Source organism: Lepisosteus platostomus, chromosome 4 (assembly GCF_059453375.1).
Source record: "Lepisosteus platostomus isolate fLepPlt1 chromosome 4, fLepPlt1.hap1, whole genome shotgun sequence".
In the NCBI taxonomy this organism is placed as follows: Eukaryota; Metazoa; Chordata; class Actinopteri; order Semionotiformes; family Lepisosteidae; genus Lepisosteus; species Lepisosteus platostomus.
Window position 1 is genome coordinate 46,971,429 of NC_142614.1, and position 22,501 is coordinate 46,993,929.

Below are 22,501 nucleotides of genomic sequence, written 5' to 3' on the forward strand. Positions count from 1 at the left end.
ATTTAAAACAGATTCACATTAGATACATTTATTATACTCCAAGACTGCTACATTAAGTATTTCTGAGTGATCTGGAGTCATTTGGGTAACATTTTTAGCACAGTGTTTTGATGCTGGGATTTTGAAACGTTTTCAATAAGTACCCAAGCTAGGGTTAGGGTTTAAACACTCCTGGAAATGTTTTGATGCATTTTCTGTGCTTTCAGATGCGTTTAAATTCCAGGAAAGGTGTTGTTTTGTTGTTTCCTCAACAAATACATTTTGCCCAATTTTGCAGTTTTTGCTTAGCCATGTACCTGTCAATCAAAAATGGTAAAAAACCCAAAGTTTGCAAACACACTTTCTGCATGATAATGTCACTTATTTTTTTCATTTCAGTCTATATAAAATGATGCTTTGCGGTAAGATTTAGTGGCAATTCTAATACGAACCTTTACATGGAACAATATATGCTTATTGTATACTTTATTTCTGATGCAGGTTACAAAAAGAAGAAATAGTGCAAATTTAAAACAGATTCACATTAGATACATTCTTTATAAGCCAACACTGCTACATTAAGTATTTCTGAGTGATCTGGAGTCATTTGGGTAACATTTTTAGCACAGTGTTTTGATGCCGGGCTTTTGAAACTTTTTCTATAAGTACTCGAACTAGGGTTAGGGTTAGGGTTTAAACACTCCTGGAAATGTTTTGATGCGTTTTCTGTGGTTTCAGATGCGTTTAAATTCCAGGAAAGGTGTTGTTTTGTTGTTTCCTCAACAAATACATTTTGCCCAATTTTGCAGTTTTTGCTTCGCCATGTACCTGTCAATCAAAAATGGTCAAAAATCCAAAGTTTGCAAATACACTTTCTGCATGATAATCTCACTTATTTTTTCATTTCAGTCTATATAAAATGATGCTTTGCGGTAAGATTTAGTGGCAATTGTAATACGATCCTTTACATGGAACAATATATGCTTATTGTATACTTTATTTCTGATGCAGGTTACAAAAAGAAGAAATAGTGCAAATTTAAAACAGATTCACATTAGATACATTTATTATACTCCAAGACTGCTACATTAAGTATTTCTGAGTGATCTGGAGTCATTTGGGTAACATTTTTAGCACAGTGTTTTGATGCCGGGATTTTGAAACTTTTTCTATAAGTACCCGAGCTAGGGTTAGGGTTAGGGTTTAAACACTCCTGGAAATGTTTTGATGCATTTTCTGTGGTTTCAGACACGTTTAAATTGCAGGAAAGGTGTTGTTTTGTTGTTTCCTCAACAAATACATTTTGCCCAATTTTGCAGTTTTTGCTTAGCCATGTACCTGTCAATCAAAAATGGTCAAAAACCCAAAGTTTGCAAACACACTTTCTGCATGATAATGTCACTTATTTTTGCATTTCAGTCTATATAAAATGATGCTATCGTATTGTAATACGAACCTTTACATGGAACAATATATGCTTATTGTATACTTTATTTCTGATGCAGGTTACAAAAAGAAGAAATAGTGCAAATTTAAAACAGATTCACATTAGATACATTTATTATACTCCAAGACTGCTACATTAAGTATTTCTGAGTGATCTGGAGTCATTTGGGTAACATTTTTAGCAGTGTTTTGATGCTGGGATTTTGAAACTTTTTCTATAAGTACCCGAGCTAGGGTTAGGGTTTAAACACTCCTGGAAATGTTTTGATGCATTTTCTGTGGTTTCAGATGCATTTAAATTCCAGGAAAGGTGTTGTTTTGTTGTTTCCTCAACAAATACAATTTACCCACTTTTGCAGTTTTTGCTTAGCCATGTACATGTCAATGAAAAATGGTCAAAATTCCAAAGTTTGCAAACACACTTTCTGCATGTTAATCTCACTTATTTTTGCATTTCAGTCTATATAAAATGATGCTTTGCGGTAAGATTTAGTGGCAATTGTAATACGAACCTTTACATGGAACAATATATGCTTATTGTATACTTTATTTCTGATGCAGGTTACAAAAAGAAGAAATAGTGCAAATTTAAATCAGATTCACATTAGATACATTCTTTATACGCCAACACTGCTACATTAAGTATTTCTGAGTGATCTGGAGTCATTTGGGTAACATTTTTAGCACAGTGTTTTGATGCTGGGATTTTGAAACTTTTTCTATAAGTACCCGAGCTAGGGTTAGGGTTAGGGTTTAAACACTCCTGGAAATGTTTTGATGCATTTTCTGTGGTTTCAGATGTGTTTAAATTGCAGGAAAGGTGTTGTTTTGTTGTTTCCTCAACAAATAAATTTTGCCCAATTTTGCAGTTTTTGCTGAGCCATGTACCTGTCAATCAAAAATGGTCAAAAACCCAAAGTTTGCAAACACACTTTCTGCATGATAATCTCACTTATTTTTGCATTTCAGTCTATATAAAATGATGCTATCGTATTGTAATACGAACCTTTACATGGAACAATATATGCTTATTGTATACTTTATTTCTGATGCAGGTTACATAAAGAAGAAATAGTGCAAATTTAAAACAGATTTACATTAGATACATTCTTTATACGCCAACACTGCTACATTAAGTATTTCTGAGTGATCTGGAGTCATTTGGGTAACATTTTTAGCACAGTGTTTTGATGCCGGGATTTTGAAACTTTTTCTATAAGTACCCGAGCTAGGGTTAGGGTTAGGGTTTAAACACTCCTGGAAATGTTTTGATGCATTTTCTGTGCTTTCAGATGCGTTTAAATTCCAGGAAAGGTGTTGTTTTGTTGTTTCCTCAACAAATAAATTTTGCCCAATTTTGCAGTTTTTGCTTAGCCATGTACCTGTCAATCAAAAATGGTCAAAAATCCAAAGTTTGCAAACACACTTTCTGCATGATAATGTCACTTATTTTTTCATTTCAGTCTATATAAAATGATGCTTTGCGGTAAGATTTAGTGGCAATTGTAATACGAACCTTTACATGGAACAATATATGCTTATTGTATACTTTATTTCTGATGCAGGTTACAAAAAGAAGAAATAGTGCAAATTTAAAATAGATTCACATTAGATACATTCTTTATACGCCAACACTGCTACATTAAGTATTTCTGAGTGATCTGGAGTCATTTGGGTAACATTTTTAGCACAGTGTTTTGATGCCGGGATTTTGAAACTTTTTCTATAAGTACCCGAGCTAGGGTTAGGGTTTAAACACTCCTGGAAATGTTTTGATGCATTTTCTGTGCTTTCAGATGCGTTTAAATTCCAGGAAAGGTGTTGTTTTGTTGTTTCCTCAACAAATACATTTTGCCCAATTTTGCAGTTTTTGCTGAGCCATGTACCTGTCATTCAAAAATGGTCAAAAACCCAAAGTTTGCAAACACACTTTCTGCATGATAATGTCACTTATTTTTTCATTTCAGTCTATATAAAATGATGCTTTGCGGTAAGATTTAGTGGCAATTGTAATACGAACCTTTACATGGAACAATATATGCTTATTGTATACTTTATTTCTGATGCAGGTTACAAAAAGAAGAAATAGTGCAAATTTAAAACAGATTCACATTAGATACATTTATTATACTCCAAGACTGCTACATTAAGTATTTCTGAGTGATCTGGAGTCATTTGGGTAACATTTTTAGCACAGTGTTTTGATGCCGGGATTTTGAAACTTTTTCTATAAGTACCCGAGCTAGGGTTAGGGTTAGGGTTTAAACACTCCTGGAAATGTTTTGATGCATTTTCTGTGGTTTCAGATGCGTTTAAATTCCAGGAAAGGTGTTGTTTTGTTGTTTCCTCAACAAATAAATTTTGGCCAATTTTGCAGTTTTGCTTAGCCATGTACCTGTCAATCAAAAATGGTCAAAAATCCAAAGTTTGCAAACACACTTTCTGCATGATAATCTCACTTATTTTTGCATTTCAGTCTATATAAAATGATGCTTTGCGGTAAGATTTAGTGGCAATTGTAATACGAACCTTTACATGGAACAATATATGCTTATTGTATACTTTATTTCTGATGCAGGTTACAAAAAGAAGAAATAGTGCAAATTTAAATCAGATTCACATTAGATACATTTATTATACTCCAAGACTGCTACATTAAGTATTTCTGAGTGATCTGGAGTCATTTGGGTAACATTTTTAGCACAGTGTTTTGATGCCGGGCTTTTGAAACTTTTTCTATAAGTACCCGAGCTAGGGTTAGGGTTAGGGTTTAAACACTCCTGGAAATGTTTTGATGCATTTTCTGTGGTCTCAGATGCATTTAAATTCCAGGAAAGGTGTTGTTTTGTTGTTTCCTCAACAAATACATTTTGCCCAATTTTGTCGTTTTTGCTTAGCCATGTACCTGTCATTCAAAAATGGTCAAAAATCCAAAGTTTGCAAACACACTTTCTGCATGATAATGTCACTTATTTTTTCATTTCAGTCTATATAAAATGATGCTTTGCGGTAAGATTTAGTGGCAATTGTAATACGAACCTTTACATGGAACAATATATGCTTATTGTATACTTTATTTCTGATGCAGGTTACAAAAAGAAGAAATAGTGCAAATTTAAAACAGATTCACATTAGATACATTTATTATACTCCAAGTCTGCTACATTAAGTATTTCTGAGTGATCTGGAGTCATTTGGGTAACATTTTTAGCACAGTGTTTTGATGCCGGGATTTTGAAACTTTTTCTGTAAGTACCCGAGCTAGGGTTAGGGTTAGCGTTTAAACACTCCTGGAAATGTTTTGATGCATTTTCTGTGGTTTCAGATGCGTTTAAATTCCAGGAAAGGTGTTGTTTTGTTGTTTCCTCAACAAATACATTTTGCCCAATTTTGCAGTTTTTGCTTAGCCATGTACCTGTCAATCAAAAATGGTCAAAATCCCAAAGTTTGCAAACACACTTTCTGCATGATAATGTCACTTATTTTTTCATTTCAGTCTATATAAAATGATGCTTTGCGGTAAGATTTAGTGGCAATTGTAATACGAACCTTTACATGGAACAATATATGCTTATTGTATACTTTATTTCTGATGCAGGTTACAAAAAGAAGAAATAGTGCAAATTTAAAACAGATTCACATTAGATACATTTATTATACTCCAAGACTGCTACATTAAGTATTTCTGAGTGATCTGGAGTCATTTGGGTAACATTTTTAGCACAGTGTTTTGATGCCGGGATTTTGAAACTTTTTCTATAAGTACCCGAGCTAGGGTTAGGGTTAGGGTTTAAACACTCCCGGAAATGTTTTGATGCATTTTCTGTGGTTTCAGACACGTTTAAATTGCAGGAAAGGTGTTGTTTTGTTGTTTCCTCAACAAATAAATTTTGCCCAATTTTTTAGTTTTTGCTTCGCCATGTACCTGTCAATCAAAAATGGTCAAAAATCCAAAGTTTGCAAATACACTTTCTGCATGATAATGTCACTTATGTTTTCATTTCAGTCTATATAAAATGATGCTATCGTATTGTAATACGAACCTTTACATGGAATAATATATGCTTATTGTATACTTTATTTCTGATGCAGGTTACAAAAAGAAGAAATAGTGCAAATTTAAAACAGATTCACATTAGATACATTTATTATACTCCAAGACTGCTACATTAAGTATTTCTGAGTGATCTGGAGTCATTTGGGTAACATTTTTAGCAGTGTTTTGATGCTGGGATTTTGAAACTTTTTCTATAATTACTAGAGCTAGGGTTAGGGTTTAAACACTCTTGGAAATGTTTTGATGCATTTTCTGTGGTTTCAGATGCATTTAAATTCCAGGAAAGGTGTTGTTTTGTTGTTTCCTCAACAAATACATTTTGCCCAATTTTGCAGTTTTTGCTTAGCCATGTACCTGTCAATCAAAAATGGTCAAAAACCCAAAGTTAGCAAACACACTTTCTGCATGATAATCTCACTTATTTTTGCATTTCAGTCTATATAAAATGATGCTATCGTATTGTAATACGAACCTTTACATGGAACAATATATGCTTATTGTATACTTTATTTCTGATGCAGGTTACATAAAGAAGAAATAGTGCAAATTTAAAACAGATTCACATTAGATACATTCTTTATACGCCAACACTGCTACATTAAGTATTTCTGAGTGATCTGGAGTCATTTGGGTAACATTTTTAGCACAGTGTTTTGATGCCGGGATTTTGAAACTTTTTCTATAAGTACCCGAGCTAGGGTTAGGGTTAGGGTTTAAACACTCCTGGAAATGTTTTGATGCATTTTCTGTGCTTTCAGATGCGTTTAAATTCCAGGAAAGGTGTTGTTTTGTTGTTTCCTCAACAAATAAATTTTGCCCAATTTTGCAGTTTTTGCTTAGCCATGTACCTGTCAATCAAAAATGGTCAAAAATCCAAAGTTTGCAAATACACTTCCTGCATGATAATGTCACTTATTTTTTCATTTCAGTCTATATAAAATGATGCTTTGCGGTAAGATTTAGTGGCAATTGTAATACGAACTTTTACATGGAACAATATATGCTTATTGTATACTTTATTTCTGATGCAGGTTACAAAAAGAAGAAATAGTGCAAATTTAAAACAGATTCACATTAGATACATTTATTATACTCCAAGACTGCTATATTAAGTATTTCTGAGTGATCTGGAGTCATTTGGGTAACATTTTTAGCACAGTGTTTTGATGCTGGGATTTAGAAACTTTTTCTATTATTACTAGAGCTAGGGTTAGGGTTAGGGTTTAAACACTCTTGGAAATGTTTTGATGCATTTTCTGTGGTTTCAGATGCATTTAAATTCCAGGAAAGGTGTTGTTTTGTTGTTTCCTCAACAAATACATTTTGCCCAATTTTGCAGTTTTTGCTTAGCCATGTACCTGTCAATCAAAAATGGTCAAAAACCCAAAGTTTGCAAACACACTTTCTGCATGATAATCTCACTTATTTTTGCATTTCAGTCTATATAAAATGATGCTATCGTATTGTAATTCGAACCTTTACATGGAACAATATATGCTTATTGTATACTTTATTTCTGATGCAGGTTACAAAAAGAAGAAATAGTGCAAATTTAAAACAGATTCACATTAGATACATTTATTATACTCCAAGACTGCTATATTAAGTATTTCTGAGTGATCTGGAGTCATTTGGGTAACATTTTTAGCACAGTGTTTTGATGCCGGGATTTTGAAACTTTTTCTATAAGTACCCGAGCTAGGGTTAGGGTTAGGGTTTAAACACTCCTAGAAATGTTTTGATGCATTTTCTGTGGTTTCAGATGCATTTAAATTCCAGGAAAGGTGTTGTTTTGTTGTTTCCTCAACAAATACATTTTGCCCAATTTTGCAGTTTTTGCTTAGCCATGTACCTGTCAATCAAAAATGGTCAAAAACCCAAAGTTTGCAAACACACTTTCTGCATGATCATCTCACTTATTTTTGCATTTCAGTCTATATAAAATTATGTTTTGCGTTAAGATTTAGTGGCAATTGTAATACGAACCTTTACATGGAACAATATATGCTTATTGTATACTTTATTTCTGATGCAGGTTACAAAAAGAAGAAATAGTGCAAATTTAAATCAGATTCACATTAGATACATTCTTTATACGCCAACACTGCTACATTAAGTATTTCTGAGTGATCTGGAGTCATTTGGGTAACATTTTTAGCACAGTGTTTTGATGCTGGGATTTTGAAACTTTTTCTATAAGTACCCGAGCTAGGGTTAGGGTTAGGGTTTAAACACTCCTGGAAATGTTTTGATGCATTTTCTGTGGTTTCAGATGTGTTTAAATTGCAGGAAAGGTGTTGTTTTGTTGTTTCCTCAACAAATAAATTTTGCCCAATTTTGCAGTTTTTGCTGAGCCATGTACCTGTCAATCAAAAATGGTCAAAAACCCAAAGTTTGCAAACACACTTTCTGCATGATAATCTCACTTATTTTTGCATTTCAGTCTATATAAAATGATGCTATCGTATTGTAATACGAACCTTTACATGGAACAATATATGCTTATTGTATACTTTATTTCTGATGCAGGTTACATAAAGAAGAAATAGTGCAAATTTAAAACAGATTTACATTAGATACATTCTTTATACGCCAACACTGCTACATTAAGTATTTCTGAGTGATCTGGAGTCATTTGGGTAACATTTTTAGCACAGTGTTTTGATGCCGGGATTTTGAAACTTTTTCTATAAGTACCCGAGCTAGGGTTAGGGTTAGGGTTTAAACACTCCTGGAAATGTTTTGATGCATTTTCTGTGCTTTCAGATGCGTTTAAATTCCAGGAAAGGTGTTGTTTTGTTGTTTCCTCAACAAATAAATTTTGCCCAATTTTGCAGTTTTTGCTTAGCCATGTACCTGTCAATCAAAAATGGTCAAAAATCCAAAGTTTGCAAACACACTTTCTGCATGATAATGTCACTTATTTTTTCATTTCAGTCTATATAAAATGATGCTTTGCGGTAAGATTTAGTGGCAATTGTAATACGAACCTTTACATGGAACAATATATGCTTATTGTATACTTTATTTCTGATGCAGGTTACAAAAAGAAGAAATAGTGCAAATTTAAAATAGATTCACATTAGATACATTCTTTATACGCCAACACTGCTACATTAAGTATTTCTGAGTGATCTGGAGTCATTTGGGTAACATTTTTAGCACAGTGTTTTGATGCCGGGATTTTGAAACTTTTTCTATAAGTACCCGAGCTAGGGTTAGGGTTTAAACACTCCTGGAAATGTTTTGATGCATTTTCTGTGCTTTCAGATGCGTTTAAATTCCAGGAAAGGTGTTGTTTTGTTGTTTCCTCAACAAATACATTTTGCCCAATTTTGCAGTTTTTGCTGAGCCATGTACCTGTCATTCAAAAATGGTCAAAAACCCAAAGTTTGCAAACACACTTTCTGCATGATAATGTCACTTATTTTTTCATTTCAGTCTATATAAAATGATGCTTTGCGGTAAGATTTAGTGGCAATTGTAATACGAACCTTTACATGGAACAATATATGCTTATTGTATACTTTATTTCTGATGCAGGTTACAAAAAGAAGAAATAGTGCAAATTTAAAACAGATTCACATTAGATACATTTATTATACTCCAAGACTGCTACATTAAGTATTTCTGAGTGATCTGGCGTCATTTGGGTAACATTTTTAGCACAGTGTTTTGATGCCGGGATTTTGAAACTTTTTCTATAAGTACCCGAGCTAGGGTTAGGGTTAGGGTTTAAACACTCCTGGAAATGTTTTGATGCATTTTCTGTGGTTTCAGATGCGTTTAAATTCCAGGAAAGGTGTTGTTTTGTTGTTTCCTCAACAAATAAATTTTGGCCAATTTTGCAGTTTTGCTTAGCCATGTACCTGTCAATCAAAAATGGTCAAAAATCCAAAGTTTGCAAACACACTTTCTGCATGATAATCTCACTTATTTTTGCATTTCAGTCTATATAAAATGATGCTTTGCGGTAAGATTTAGTGGCAATTGTAATACGAACCTTTACATGGAACAATATATGCTTATTGTATACTTTATTTCTGATGCAGGTTACAAAAAGAAGAAATAGTGCAAATTTAAATCAGATTCACATTAGATACATTTATTATACTCCAAGACTGCTACATTAAGTATTTCTGAGTGATCTGGAGTCATTTGGGTAACATTTTTAGCACAGTGTTTTGATGCCGGGCTTTTGAAACTTTTTCTATAAGTACCCGAGCTAGGGTTAGGGTTAGGGTTTAAACACTCCTGGAAATGTTTTGATGCATTTTCTGTGGTCTCAGATGCATTTAAATTCCAGGAAAGGTGTTGTTTTGTTGTTTCCTCAACAAATACATTTTGCCCAATTTTGTCGTTTTTGCTTAGCCATGTACCTGTCATTCAAAAATGGTCAAAAATCCAAAGTTTGCAAACACACTTTCTGCATGATAATGTCACTTATTTTTTCATTTCAGTCTATATAAAATGATGCTTTGCGGTAAGATTTAGTGGCAATTGTAATACGAACCTTTACATGGAACAATATATGCTTATTGTATACTTTATTTCTGATGCAGGTTACAAAAAGAAGAAATAGTGCAAATTTAAAACAGATTCACATTAGATACATTTATTATACTCCAAGTCTGCTACATTAAGTATTTCTGAGTGATCTGGAGTCATTTGGGTAACATTTTTAGCACAGTGTTTTGATGCCGGGATTTTGAAACTTTTTCTGTAAGTACCCGAGCTAGGGTTAGGGTTAGCGTTTAAACACTCCTGGAAATGTTTTGATGCATTTTCTGTGGTTTCAGATGCGTTTAAATTCCAGGAAAGGTGTTGTTTTGTTGTTTCCTCAACAAATACATTTTGCCCAATTTTGCAGTTTTTGCTTAGCCATGTACCTGTCAATCAAAAATGGTCAAAATCCCAAAGTTTGCAAACACACTTTCTGCATGATAATGTCACTTATTTTTTCATTTCAGTCTATATAAAATGATGCTTTGCGGTAAGATTTAGTGGCAATTGTAATACGAACCTTTACATGGAACAATATATGCTTATTGTATACTTTATTTCTGATGCAGGTTACAAAAAGAAGAAATAGTGCAAATTTAAAACAGATTCACATTAGATACATTTATTATACTCCAAGACTGCTACATTAAGTATTTCTGAGTGATCTGGAGTCATTTGGGTAACATTTTTAGCACAGTGTTTTGATGCCGGGATTTTGAAACTTTTTCTATAAGTACCCGAGCTAGGGTTAGGGTTAGGGTTTAAACACTCCCGGAAATGTTTTGATGCATTTTCTGTGGTTTCAGACACGTTTAAATTGCAGGAAAGGTGTTGTTTTGTTGTTTCCTCAACAAATAAATTTTGCCCAATTTTTTAGTTTTTGCTTCGCCATGTACCTGTCAATCAAAAATGGTCAAAAATCCAAAGTTTGCAAATACACTTTCTGCATGATAATGTCACTTATGTTTTCATTTCAGTCTATATAAAATGATGCTATCGTATTGTAATACGAACCTTTACATGGAATAATATATGCTTATTGTATACTTTATTTCTGATGCAGGTTACAAAAAGAAGAAATAGTGCAAATTTAAAACAGATTCACATTAGATACATTTATTATACTCCAAGACTGCTACATTAAGTATTTCTGAGTGATCTGGAGTCATTTGGGTAACATTTTTAGCAGTGTTTTGATGCTGGGATTTTGAAACTTTTTCTATAATTACTAGAGCTAGGGTTAGGGTTTAAACACTCTTGGAAATGTTTTGATGCATTTTCTGTGGTTTCAGATGCATTTAAATTCCAGGAAAGGTGTTGTTTTGTTGTTTCCTCAACAAATACATTTTGCCCAATTTTGCAGTTTTTGCTTAGCCATGTACCTGTCAATCAAAAATGGTCAAAAACCCAAAGTTAGCAAACACACTTTCTGCATGATAATCTCACTTATTTTTGCATTTCAGTCTATATAAAATGATGCTATCGTATTGTAATACGAACCTTTACATGGAACAATATATGCTTATTGTATACTTTATTTCTGATGCAGGTTACATAAAGAAGAAATAGTGCAAATTTAAAACAGATTCACATTAGATACATTCTTTATACGCCAACACTGCTACATTAAGTATTTCTGAGTGATCTGGAGTCATTTGGGTAACATTTTTAGCACAGTGTTTTGATGCCGGGATTTTGAAACTTTTTCTATAAGTACCCGAGCTAGGGTTAGGGTTAGGGTTTAAACACTCCTGGAAATGTTTTGATGCATTTTCTGTGCTTTCAGATGCGTTTAAATTCCAGGAAAGGTGTTGTTTTGTTGTTTCCTCAACAAATAAATTTTGCCCAATTTTGCAGTTTTTGCTTAGCCATGTACCTGTCAATCAAAAATGGTCAAAAATCCAAAGTTTGCAAATACACTTCCTGCATGATAATGTCACTTATTTTTTCATTTCAGTCTATATAAAATGATGCTTTGCGGTAAGATTTAGTGGCAATTGTAATACGAACTTTTACATGGAACAATATATGCTTATTGTATACTTTATTTCTGATGCAGGTTACAAAAAGAAGAAATAGTGCAAATTTAAAACAGATTCACATTAGATACATTTATTATACTCCAAGACTGCTATATTAAGTATTTCTGAGTGATCTGGAGTCATTTGGGTAACATTTTTAGCACAGTGTTTTGATGCTGGGATTTAGAAACTTTTTCTATTATTACTAGAGCTAGGGTTAGGGTTAGGGTTTAAACACTCTTGGAAATGTTTTGATGCATTTTCTGTGGTTTCAGATGCATTTAAATTCCAGGAAAGGTGTTGTTTTGTTGTTTCCTCAACAAATACATTTTGCCCAATTTTGCAGTTTTTGCTTAGCCATGTACCTGTCAATCAAAAATGGTCAAAAACCCAAAGTTTGCAAACACACTTTCTGCATGATAATCTCACTTATTTTTGCATTTCAGTCTATATAAAATGATGCTATCGTATTGTAATTCGAACCTTTACATGGAACAATATATGCTTATTGTATACTTTATTTCTGATGCAGGTTACAAAAAGAAGAAATAGTGCAAATTTAAAACAGATTCACATTAGATACATTTATTATACTCCAAGACTGCTATATTAAGTATTTCTGAGTGATCTGGAGTCATTTGGGTAACATTTTTAGCACAGTGTTTTGATGCCGGGATTTTGAAACTTTTTCTATAAGTACCCGAGCTAGGGTTAGGGTTAGGGTTTAAACACTCCTAGAAATGTTTTGATGCATTTTCTGTGGTTTCAGATGCATTTAAATTCCAGGAAAGGTGTTGTTTTGTTGTTTCCTCAACAAATACATTTTGCCCAATTTTGCAGTTTTTGCTTAGCCATGTACCTGTCAATCAAAAATGGTCAAAAACCCAAAGTTTGCAAACACACTTTCTGCATGATCATCTCACTTATTTTTGCATTTCAGTCTATATAAAATGATGCTATCGTATTGTAATACGAACCTTTACATGGAACAATATATGCTTATTGTATACTTTATTTCTGATGCAGGTTATAAATAGAAGAAATAGTGCAAATTTAAAACAGATTCACATTAGATACATTTATTATACGCCAACACTGCTACATTAAGTATTTCTGAGTGATCTGGAGTCATTTGGGTAACATTTTTAGCACAGTGTTTTGATGCCGGGATTTTGAAACTTTTTCTATAAGTACCCGAGCTAGGGTTAGGGTTTAAACACTCCTGGAAATGTTTTGATGCATTTTCTGTGCTTTCAGATGCGTTTAAATTCCAGGAAAGGTGTTGTTTTGTTGTTTCCTCAACAAATACATTTTGCCCAATTTTGCAGTTTTTGCTTAGCCATGTACCTGTCAATCAAAAATGGTCAAAAACCCAAAGTTTGCAAACACACTTTCTGCATGATAATGTCACTTATTTTTTCATTTCAGTCTATATAAAATGATGCTTTGCGGTAAGATTTAGTGGCAATTGTAATACGAACCTTTACATGGAACAATATATGCTTATTGTATACTTTATTTCTGATGCAGGTTACAAAAAGAAGAAATAGTGCAAATTTAAATCAGATTCACATTAGATTCATTTATTATACTCCAAGACTGCTACATTAAGTATTTCTGAGTGATCTGGAGTCATTTGGGTAACATTTTTAGCATAGTGTTTTGATGCTGGGATTTAGAAACTTTTTCTATAAGTACTCGAGCTAGGGTTAGGGTTAGGGTTTAAACACTCCTGGACATGTTTTAATGCGTTTTCTGTGGTTTCAGATGCGTTTAAATTCCAGGAAAGGTGTTGTTTTGTTGTTTCCTCAACAAATACATTTTGCACAATTTTGCAGTTTTTGCTTAGCCATGTACCTGTCAAACAAAAATGGTCAAAAACCCAAAGTTTGCAAACACACTTTCTGCATGATAATCTCACTTATTTTTTCATTTCAGTCTATATAAAATGATGCTTTGCGGTAAGATTAAGTGGCAATTGTAATACGAACCTTTACATGGAACAATATATGCTTATTGTATACTTTATTTCTGATGCAGGTTACAAAAAGAAGAAATAGTGCAAATTTAAAACAGATTCACATTAGATACATTTATTATACTCCACGACTGCTACATTAAGTATTTCTGAGTGATCTGGAGTCATTTGGGTAACATTTTTAGCACAGTGTTTTGATGCTGGGATTTTGAAACTTTTTCTATAAGTACCCGAGCTAGGGTTAGGGTTAGGGTTTATACACTCCTGGAAATGTTTTGATGCATTTTCTATGGTTTCAGATGCATTTAAATTCCAGGAAAGGTGTTGTTTTGTTGTTTCCTCAACAAATAAATTTTGCCCAATTTTGCAGTTTTTGCTTAGCCATGTACCTGTCAATCAAAAATGGTCAAAAATCCAAAGATTTCAAATACACTTTCTGCATGATAATCTCACTTATTTTTGCATTTCAGTCTATATAAAATGATGTTTTGCGGTAAGATTTAATGGCAATTGTAATACTAACCTTTACATGGAACAATATATGCTTATTGTATACTTTATTTCTGATGCAGGGTACAAAAAGAAGAAATAGTGTAAATTTAAAACAGATTCACATTAGATACATTTATTATACTCCAAGACTGCTACATTAAGTATTTCTGAGTGATCTGGCGTCATTTGGGTAACATTTTTAGCATAGTGTTTTGATGCTGGGATTTAGAAACTTTTTCTATAAGTACTCGAGGTAGGGTTAGGGTTAGGGTTTAAACACTCCTGGACATGTTTTAATGCGTTTTCTGTGGTTTCAGATGTATTTAAATTCCAGGAAAGGTGTTGTTTTGTTGTTTCCTCAACAAATACATTTTGCACAATTTTGCAGTTTTTGCTTAGCCATGTACCTGTCAATCAAAAATGGTCAAAAACCCAAAGTTTGCAAACACACTTTCTGCATGATAATCTCACTTATTTTTTCATTTCAGTCTATATAAAATGATGCTTTGCGGTAAGATTAAGTGGCAATTGTAATACGAACCTTTACATGGAACAATATATGCTTATTGTATACTTTATTTCTGATGCAGGTTACAAAAAGAAGAAATAGTGCAAATTTAAAACAGATTCACATTAGATACATTTATTATACTCCAAGACTGCTACATTAAGTATTTCTGAGTGATCTGGCGTCATTTGGGTAACATTTTTAGCACAGTGTTTTGATGCCGGGATTTTGAAACTTTTTCTATAAGTACCCGAGCTAGGGTTAGGGTTAGGGTTTAAACACTCCTGGAAATGTTTTGATGCATTTTCTGTGGTTTCAGATGCGTTTAAATTCCAGGAAAGGTGTTGTTTTGTTGTTTCCTCAACAAATACATTTTGCCCAATTTTGCAGTTTTTGCTTAGCCATGTACCTGTCAATCAAAAATGGTCAAAAACCCAAAGTTTGCAAACACACTTTCTGCATGATAATGTCACTTATTTTTGCATTTCAGTCTATATAAAATGATGCTATCGTATTGTAATACGAACCTTTACATGGAACAATATATGCTTATTGTATACTTTATTTCTGATGCAGGTTACAAAAAGAAGAAATAGTGCAAATTTAAAACAGATTCACATTAGATACATTTATTATACTCCAAGACTGCTACATTAAGTATTTCTGAGTGATCTGGAGTCATTTGGGTAACATTTTTAGCACAGTGTTTTGATGCCGGGATTTTGAAACTTTTTCTGTAAGTACCCGAGCTAGGGTTAGGGTTAGCGTTTAAACACTCCTGGAAATGTTTTGATGCATTTTCTGTGGTTTCAGATGCGTTTAAATTCCAGGAAAGGTGTTGTTTTGTTTTTTCCTCAACAAATACATTTTGCCCAATTTTGCAGTTTTTGCTTAGCCATGTACCTGTCAATCAAAAATGGTCAAAAACCCAAAGTTTGCAAACACACTTTCTGCATGATAATGTCACTTATTTTTTCATTTCAGTCTATATAAAATGATGCTTTGCGGTAAGATTTAGTGGCAATTGTAATACGAACCTTTACATGGAACAATATATGCTTATTGTATACTTTATTTCTGATGCATGTTACAAAAAGAAGAAATAGTGCAAATTTAAAACAGATTCACATTAGATACATTTATTATACTCCAAGACTGCTACATTAAGTATTTCTGAGTGATCTGGAGTCATTTGGGTAACATTTTTAGCACAGTGTTTTGATGCCGGGATTTTGAAACTTTTTCTATAAGTACCCGAGCTAGGGTTAGGGTTAGGGTTTAAACACTCCTGGAAATGTTTTGATGCATTTTCTGTGGTTTCAGACACGTTTAAATTGCAGGAAAGGTGTTGTTTTGTTGTTTCCTCAACAAATAAATTTTGCCCAATTTTTTAGTTTTTGCTTCGCCATGTACCTGTCAATCAAAAATGGTCAAAAATCCAAAGTTTGCAAATACACTTTCTGCATGATAATGTCACTTATGTTTTCATTTCAGTCTATATAAAATGATGCTTTGCGGTAAGATTTAGTGGCAATTGTAATACGAACCTTTACATGGAACAATATATGCTTATTGTATACTTTATTTCTGATGCAGGTTACAAAAAGAAGAAATAGTGCAAATTTAAAACAGATTCACATTAGATACATTTATTATACTCCAAGACTGCTACATTAAGTATTTCTGAGTGATCTGGAGTCATTTGGGTAACATTTTTAGTACAGTGTTTTGATGCTGGGATTTTGAAACGTTTTCAATAAGTACCCAAGCTAGGGTTAGGGTTTAAACACTCCTGGAAATGTTTTGATGCATTTTCTGTGCTTTCAGATGCGTTTAAATTCCAGGAAAGGTGTTGTTTTGTTGTTTCCTCAACAAATACATTTTGCCCAATTTTGCAGTTTTTGCTTAGCCATGTACCTGTCAATCAAAAATGGTAAAAAACCCAAAGTTTGCAAACACACTTTCTGCATGATAATGTCACTTATTTTTTTCATTTCAGTCTATATAAAATGATGCTTTGCGGTAAGATTTAGTGGCAATTCTAATACGAACCTTTACATGGAACAATATATGCTTATTGTATACTTTATTTGTGATGCAGGTTACAAAAAGAAGAAATAGTGCAAATTTAAAACAGATTCACATTAGATACATTCTTTATACGCCAACACTGCTACATTAAGTATTTCTGAGTGATCTGGAGTCATTTGGGTAACATTTTTAGCACAGTGTTTTGATGCCGGGCTTTTGAAACTTTTTCTATAAGTACTCGAACTAGGGTTAGGGTTAGGGTTTAAACACTCCTGGAAATGTTTTGATGCGTTTTCTGTGGTTTCAGATGCGTTTAAATTCCAGGAAAGGTGTTGTTTTGTTGTTTCCTCAACAAATACATTTTGCCCAATTTTGCAGTTTTTGCTTCGCCATGTACCTGTCAATCAAAAATGGTCAAAAATCCAAAGTTTGCAAATACACTTTCTGCATGATAATCTCACTTATTTTTGCATTTCAGTCTATATAAAATGATGTTTTGCGGTAAGATTTAGTGGCAATTGTAATACGAACCTTTACATGGAACAATATATGCTTATTGTATACTTTATTTCTGATGCAGGTTACAAAAAGAAGAAATAGTGCAAATTTAAAACAGATTCACATTAGATACATTTATTATACTCCACGACTGCTACATTAAGTATTTCTGAGTGATCTGGAGTCATTTGGGTAACATTTTTAGCACAGTGTTTTGATGCTGGGATTTTGAAACTTTTTCTATAAGTACCCGAGCTAGGGTTAGGGTTAGGGTTTATACAATCCTGGAAATGTTTTGATGCATTTTCTATGGTTTCAGATGCATTTAAATTCCAGGAAAGGTGTTGTTTTGTTGTTTCCTCAACAAATAAATTTTGCCCAATTTTGCAGTTTTTGCTTAGCCATGTACCTGTCAATCAAAAAAGGTGAAAAATCCAAAGATTGCAAATACACTTTCTGCATGATAATCTCACTTATTTTTGCATTTCAGTCTATATAAAATGATGCTTTGCGGTAAGATTTAGTGGCAATTATAATACGAACCTTTACATGGAATAATATATGCTTATTGTATACTTTATTTCTGATGCAGGGTACAAAAAGAAGAAATTGTGCAAATTTAAAACAGATTCACATTAGATACATTTATTATACTCCAAGACTGCTACATTAAGTATTTCTGAGTGATCTGGAGTCATTTGGGTAACATTTTTAGCACAGTGTTTTGATGCCGGGATTTTGAAACTTTTTCTATAAGTACCCGAGCTAGGGTTAGGGTTTAAACACTCCTGGAAATGTTTTGATGCATTTTCTGTGGTTTCAGACACGTTTAAATTGCAGGAAAGGTGTTGTTTTGTTGTTTCCTCAACAAATACATTTTAACCAATTTTGCAGTTTTTGCTTAGCCATGTACCTGTCAATCAAAAATGGTCAAAAACCCAAAGTTTGCAAACACACTTTCTGCATGATAATGTCACTTATTTTTGCATTTCAGTCTATATAAAATGATGCTATCGTATTGTAATACGAACCTTTACATGGAACAATATATGCTTATTGTATACTTTATTTCTGATGCAGGTTACAAAAAGAAGAAATAGTGCAAATTTAAAACAGATTCACATTAGATACATTTATTATACTCCAAGACTGCTACATTAAGTATTTCTGAGTGATCTGGAGTCATTTGGGTAACATTTTTAGCAGTGTTTTGATGCTGGGATTTTGAAACTTTTTCTATAAGTACCCGAGCTAGGGTTAGGATTTAAACACTCCTGGAAATGTTTTGATGCATTTTCTGTGGTTTCAGATGCATTTAAATTCCAGGAAAGGTGTTGTTTTGTTGTTTCCTCAACAAATACAATTTACCCAATTTTGCAGTTTTTGCTTAGCCATGTACATGTCAATGAAAAATGGTCAAAATTCCAAAGTTTGCAAACACACTTTCTGCATGTTAATCTCACTTATTTTTGCATTTCAGTCTATATAAAATGATGCTTTGCGGTAAGATTTAGTGGCAATTGTAATACGAACCTTTACATGGAACAATATATGCTTATTGTATACTTTATTTCTGATGCAGGTTACAAAAAGAAGAAATAGTGCAAATTTAAATCAGATTCACATTAGATACATTCTTTATACGCCAACACTGCTACATTAAGTATTTCTGAGTGATCTGGAGTCATTTGGGTAACATTTTTAGCACAGTGTTTTGATGCTGGGATTTTGAAACTTTTTCTATAAGTACCCGAGCTAGGGTTAGGGTTTAAACACTCCTGGAAATGTTTTGATGCATTTTCTGTGGTTTCAGATGTGTTTAAATTGCAGGAAAGGTGTTGTTTTGTTGTTTCCTCAACAAATAAATTTTGCCCAATTTTGCAGTTTTTGCTGAGCCATGTACCTGTCAATCAAAAATGGTCAAAAACCCAAAGTTTGCAAACACACTTTCTGCATGATAATCTCACTTATTTTTGCATTTCAGTCTATATAAAATGATGCTATCGTATTGTAATACGAACCTTTACATGGAACAATATATGCTTATTGTATACTTTATTTCTGATGCAGGTTACATAAAGAAGAAATAGTGCAAATTTAAAACAGATTCACATTAGATACATTCTTTATACGCCAACACTGCTACATTAAGTATTTCTGAGTGATCTGGAGTCATTTGGGTAACATTTTTAGCACAGTGTTTTGATGCCGGGATTTTGAAACTTTTTCTATAAGTACCCGAGCTAGGGTTAGGGTTAGGGTTTAAACACTCCTGGAAATGTTTTGATGCATTTTCTGTGGTTTCAGACACGTTTAAATTGCAGGAAAGGTGTTGTTTTGTTGTTTCCTCAACAAATACATTTTGCCCAATTTTGCAGTTTTTGCTTAGCCATGTACCTGTCAATCAAAAATGGTCAAAAACCCAAAGTTTGCAAACACACTTTCTGCATGATAATGTCACTTATTTTTGCATTTCAGTCTATATAAAATGATGCTATCGTATTGTAATACGAACCTTTACATGGAACAATATATGCTTATTGTATACTTTATTTCTGATGCAGGTTACAAAAAGAAGAAATAGTGCAAATTTAAAACAGATTCACATTAGATACATTTATTATACTCCAAGACTGCTACATTAAGTATTTCTGAGTGATCTGGAGTCATTTGGGTAACATTTTTAGCAGTGTTTTGATGCTGGGATTTTGAAACTTTTTCTATAAGTACCCGAGCTAGGGTTAGGGTTTAAACACTCCTGGAAATGTTTTGATGCATTTTCTGTGGTTTCAGATGCATTTAAATTCCAGGAAAGGTGTTGTTTTGTTGTTTCCTCAACAAATAAATTTTGCCCAATTTTGCAGTTTTTGCTGAGCCATGTACCTGTCAATCAAAAATGGTCAAAAACCCAAAGTTTGCAAACACACTTTCTGCATGATAATCTCACTTATTTTTGCATTTCAGTCTATATAAAATGATGCTATCGTATTGTAATACGAACCTTTACATGGAACAATATATGCTTATTGTATACTTTATTTCTGATGCAGGTTACATAAAGAAGAAATAGTGCAAATTTAAAACAGATTCACATTAGATACATTCTTTATACGCCAACACTGCTACATTAAGTATTTCTGAGTGATCTGGAGTCATTTGGGTAACATTTTTAGCACAGTGTTTTGATGCCGGGATTTTGAAACTTTTTCTATAAGTACCCGAGCTAGGGTTAGGGTTAGGGTTTAAACACTCCTGGAAATGTTTTGATGCATTTTCTGTGCTTTCAGATGCGTTTAAATTCCAGGAAAGGTGTTGTTTTGTTGTTTCCTCAACAAATAAATTTTGCCCAATTTTGCAGTTTTTGCTTAGCCATGTACCTGTCAATCAAAAATGGTCAAAAATCCAAAGTTTGCAAATACACTTCCTGCATGATAATGTCACTTATTTTTTCATTTCAGTCTATATAAAATGATGCTTTGCGGTAAGATTTAGTGGCAATTGTAATACGAACTTTTACATGGAACAATATATGCTTATTGTATACTTTATTTCTGATGCAGGTTACAAAAAGAAGAAATAGTGCAAATTTAAAACAGATTCACATTAGATACATTTATTATACTCCAAGACTGCTATATTAAGTATTTCTGAGTGATCTGGAGTCATTTGGGTAACATTTTTAGCACAGTGTTTTGATGCTGGGATTTAGAAACTTTTTCTATTATTACTAGAGCTAGGGTTAGGGTTAGGGTTTAAACACTCTTGGAAATGTTTTGATGCATTTTCTGTGGTTTCAGATGCATTTAAATTCCAGGAAAGGTGTTGTTTTGTTGTTTCCTCAACAAATACATTTTGCCCAATTTTGCAGTTTTTGCTTAGCCATGTACCTGTCAATCAAAAATGGTCAAAAACCCAAAGTTTGCAAACACACTTTCTGCATGATAATCTCACTTATTTTTGCATTTCAGTCTATATAAAATGATGCTATCGTATTGTAATTCGAACCTTTACATGGAACAATATATGCTTATTGTATACTTTATTTCTGATGCAGGTTACAAAAAGAAGAAATAGTGCAAATTTAAAACAGATTCACATTAGATACATTTATTATACTCCAAGACTGCTACATTAAGTATTTCTGAGTGATCTGGAGTCATTTGGGTAACATTTTTAGCACAGTGTTTTGATGCCGGGATTTTGAAACTTTTTCTATAAGTACCCGAGCTAGGGTTAGGGTTAGGGTTTAAACACTCCTGGAAATGTTTTGATGCATTTTCTGTGGTTTCAGATGCATTTAAATTCCAGGAAAGGTGTTGTTTTGTTGTTTCCTCAACAAATACATTTTGCCCAATTTTGCAGTTTTTGCTTAGCCATGTACCTGTCAATCAAAAATGGTCAAAAACCCAAAGTTTGCAAACACACTTTCTGCATGATCATCTCACTTATTTTTGCATTTCAGTCTATATAAAATGATGCTATCGTATTGTAATACGAACCTTTACATGGAACAATATATGCTTATTGTATACTTTATTTCTGATGCAGGTTATAAATAGAAGAAATAGTGCAAATTTAAAACAGATTCACATTAGATACATTTATTATACGCCAACACTGCTACATTAAGTATTTCTGAGTGATCTGGAGTCATTTGGGTAACATTTTTAGCACAGTGTTTTGATGCCGGGATTTTGAAACTTTTTCTATAAGTACCCGAGCTAGGGTTAGGGTTTAAACACTCCTGGAAATGTTTTGATGCATTTTCTGTGCTTTCAGATGCGTTTAAATTCCAGGAAAGGTGTTGTTTTGTTGTTTCCTCAACAAATACATTTTGCCCAATTTTGCAGTTTTTGCTTAGCCATGTACCTGTCAATCAAAAATGGTCAAAAACCCAAAGTTTGCAAACACACTTTCTGCATGATAATGTCACTTATTTTTTCATTTCAGTCTATATAAAATGATGCTTTGCGGTAAGATTTAGTGGC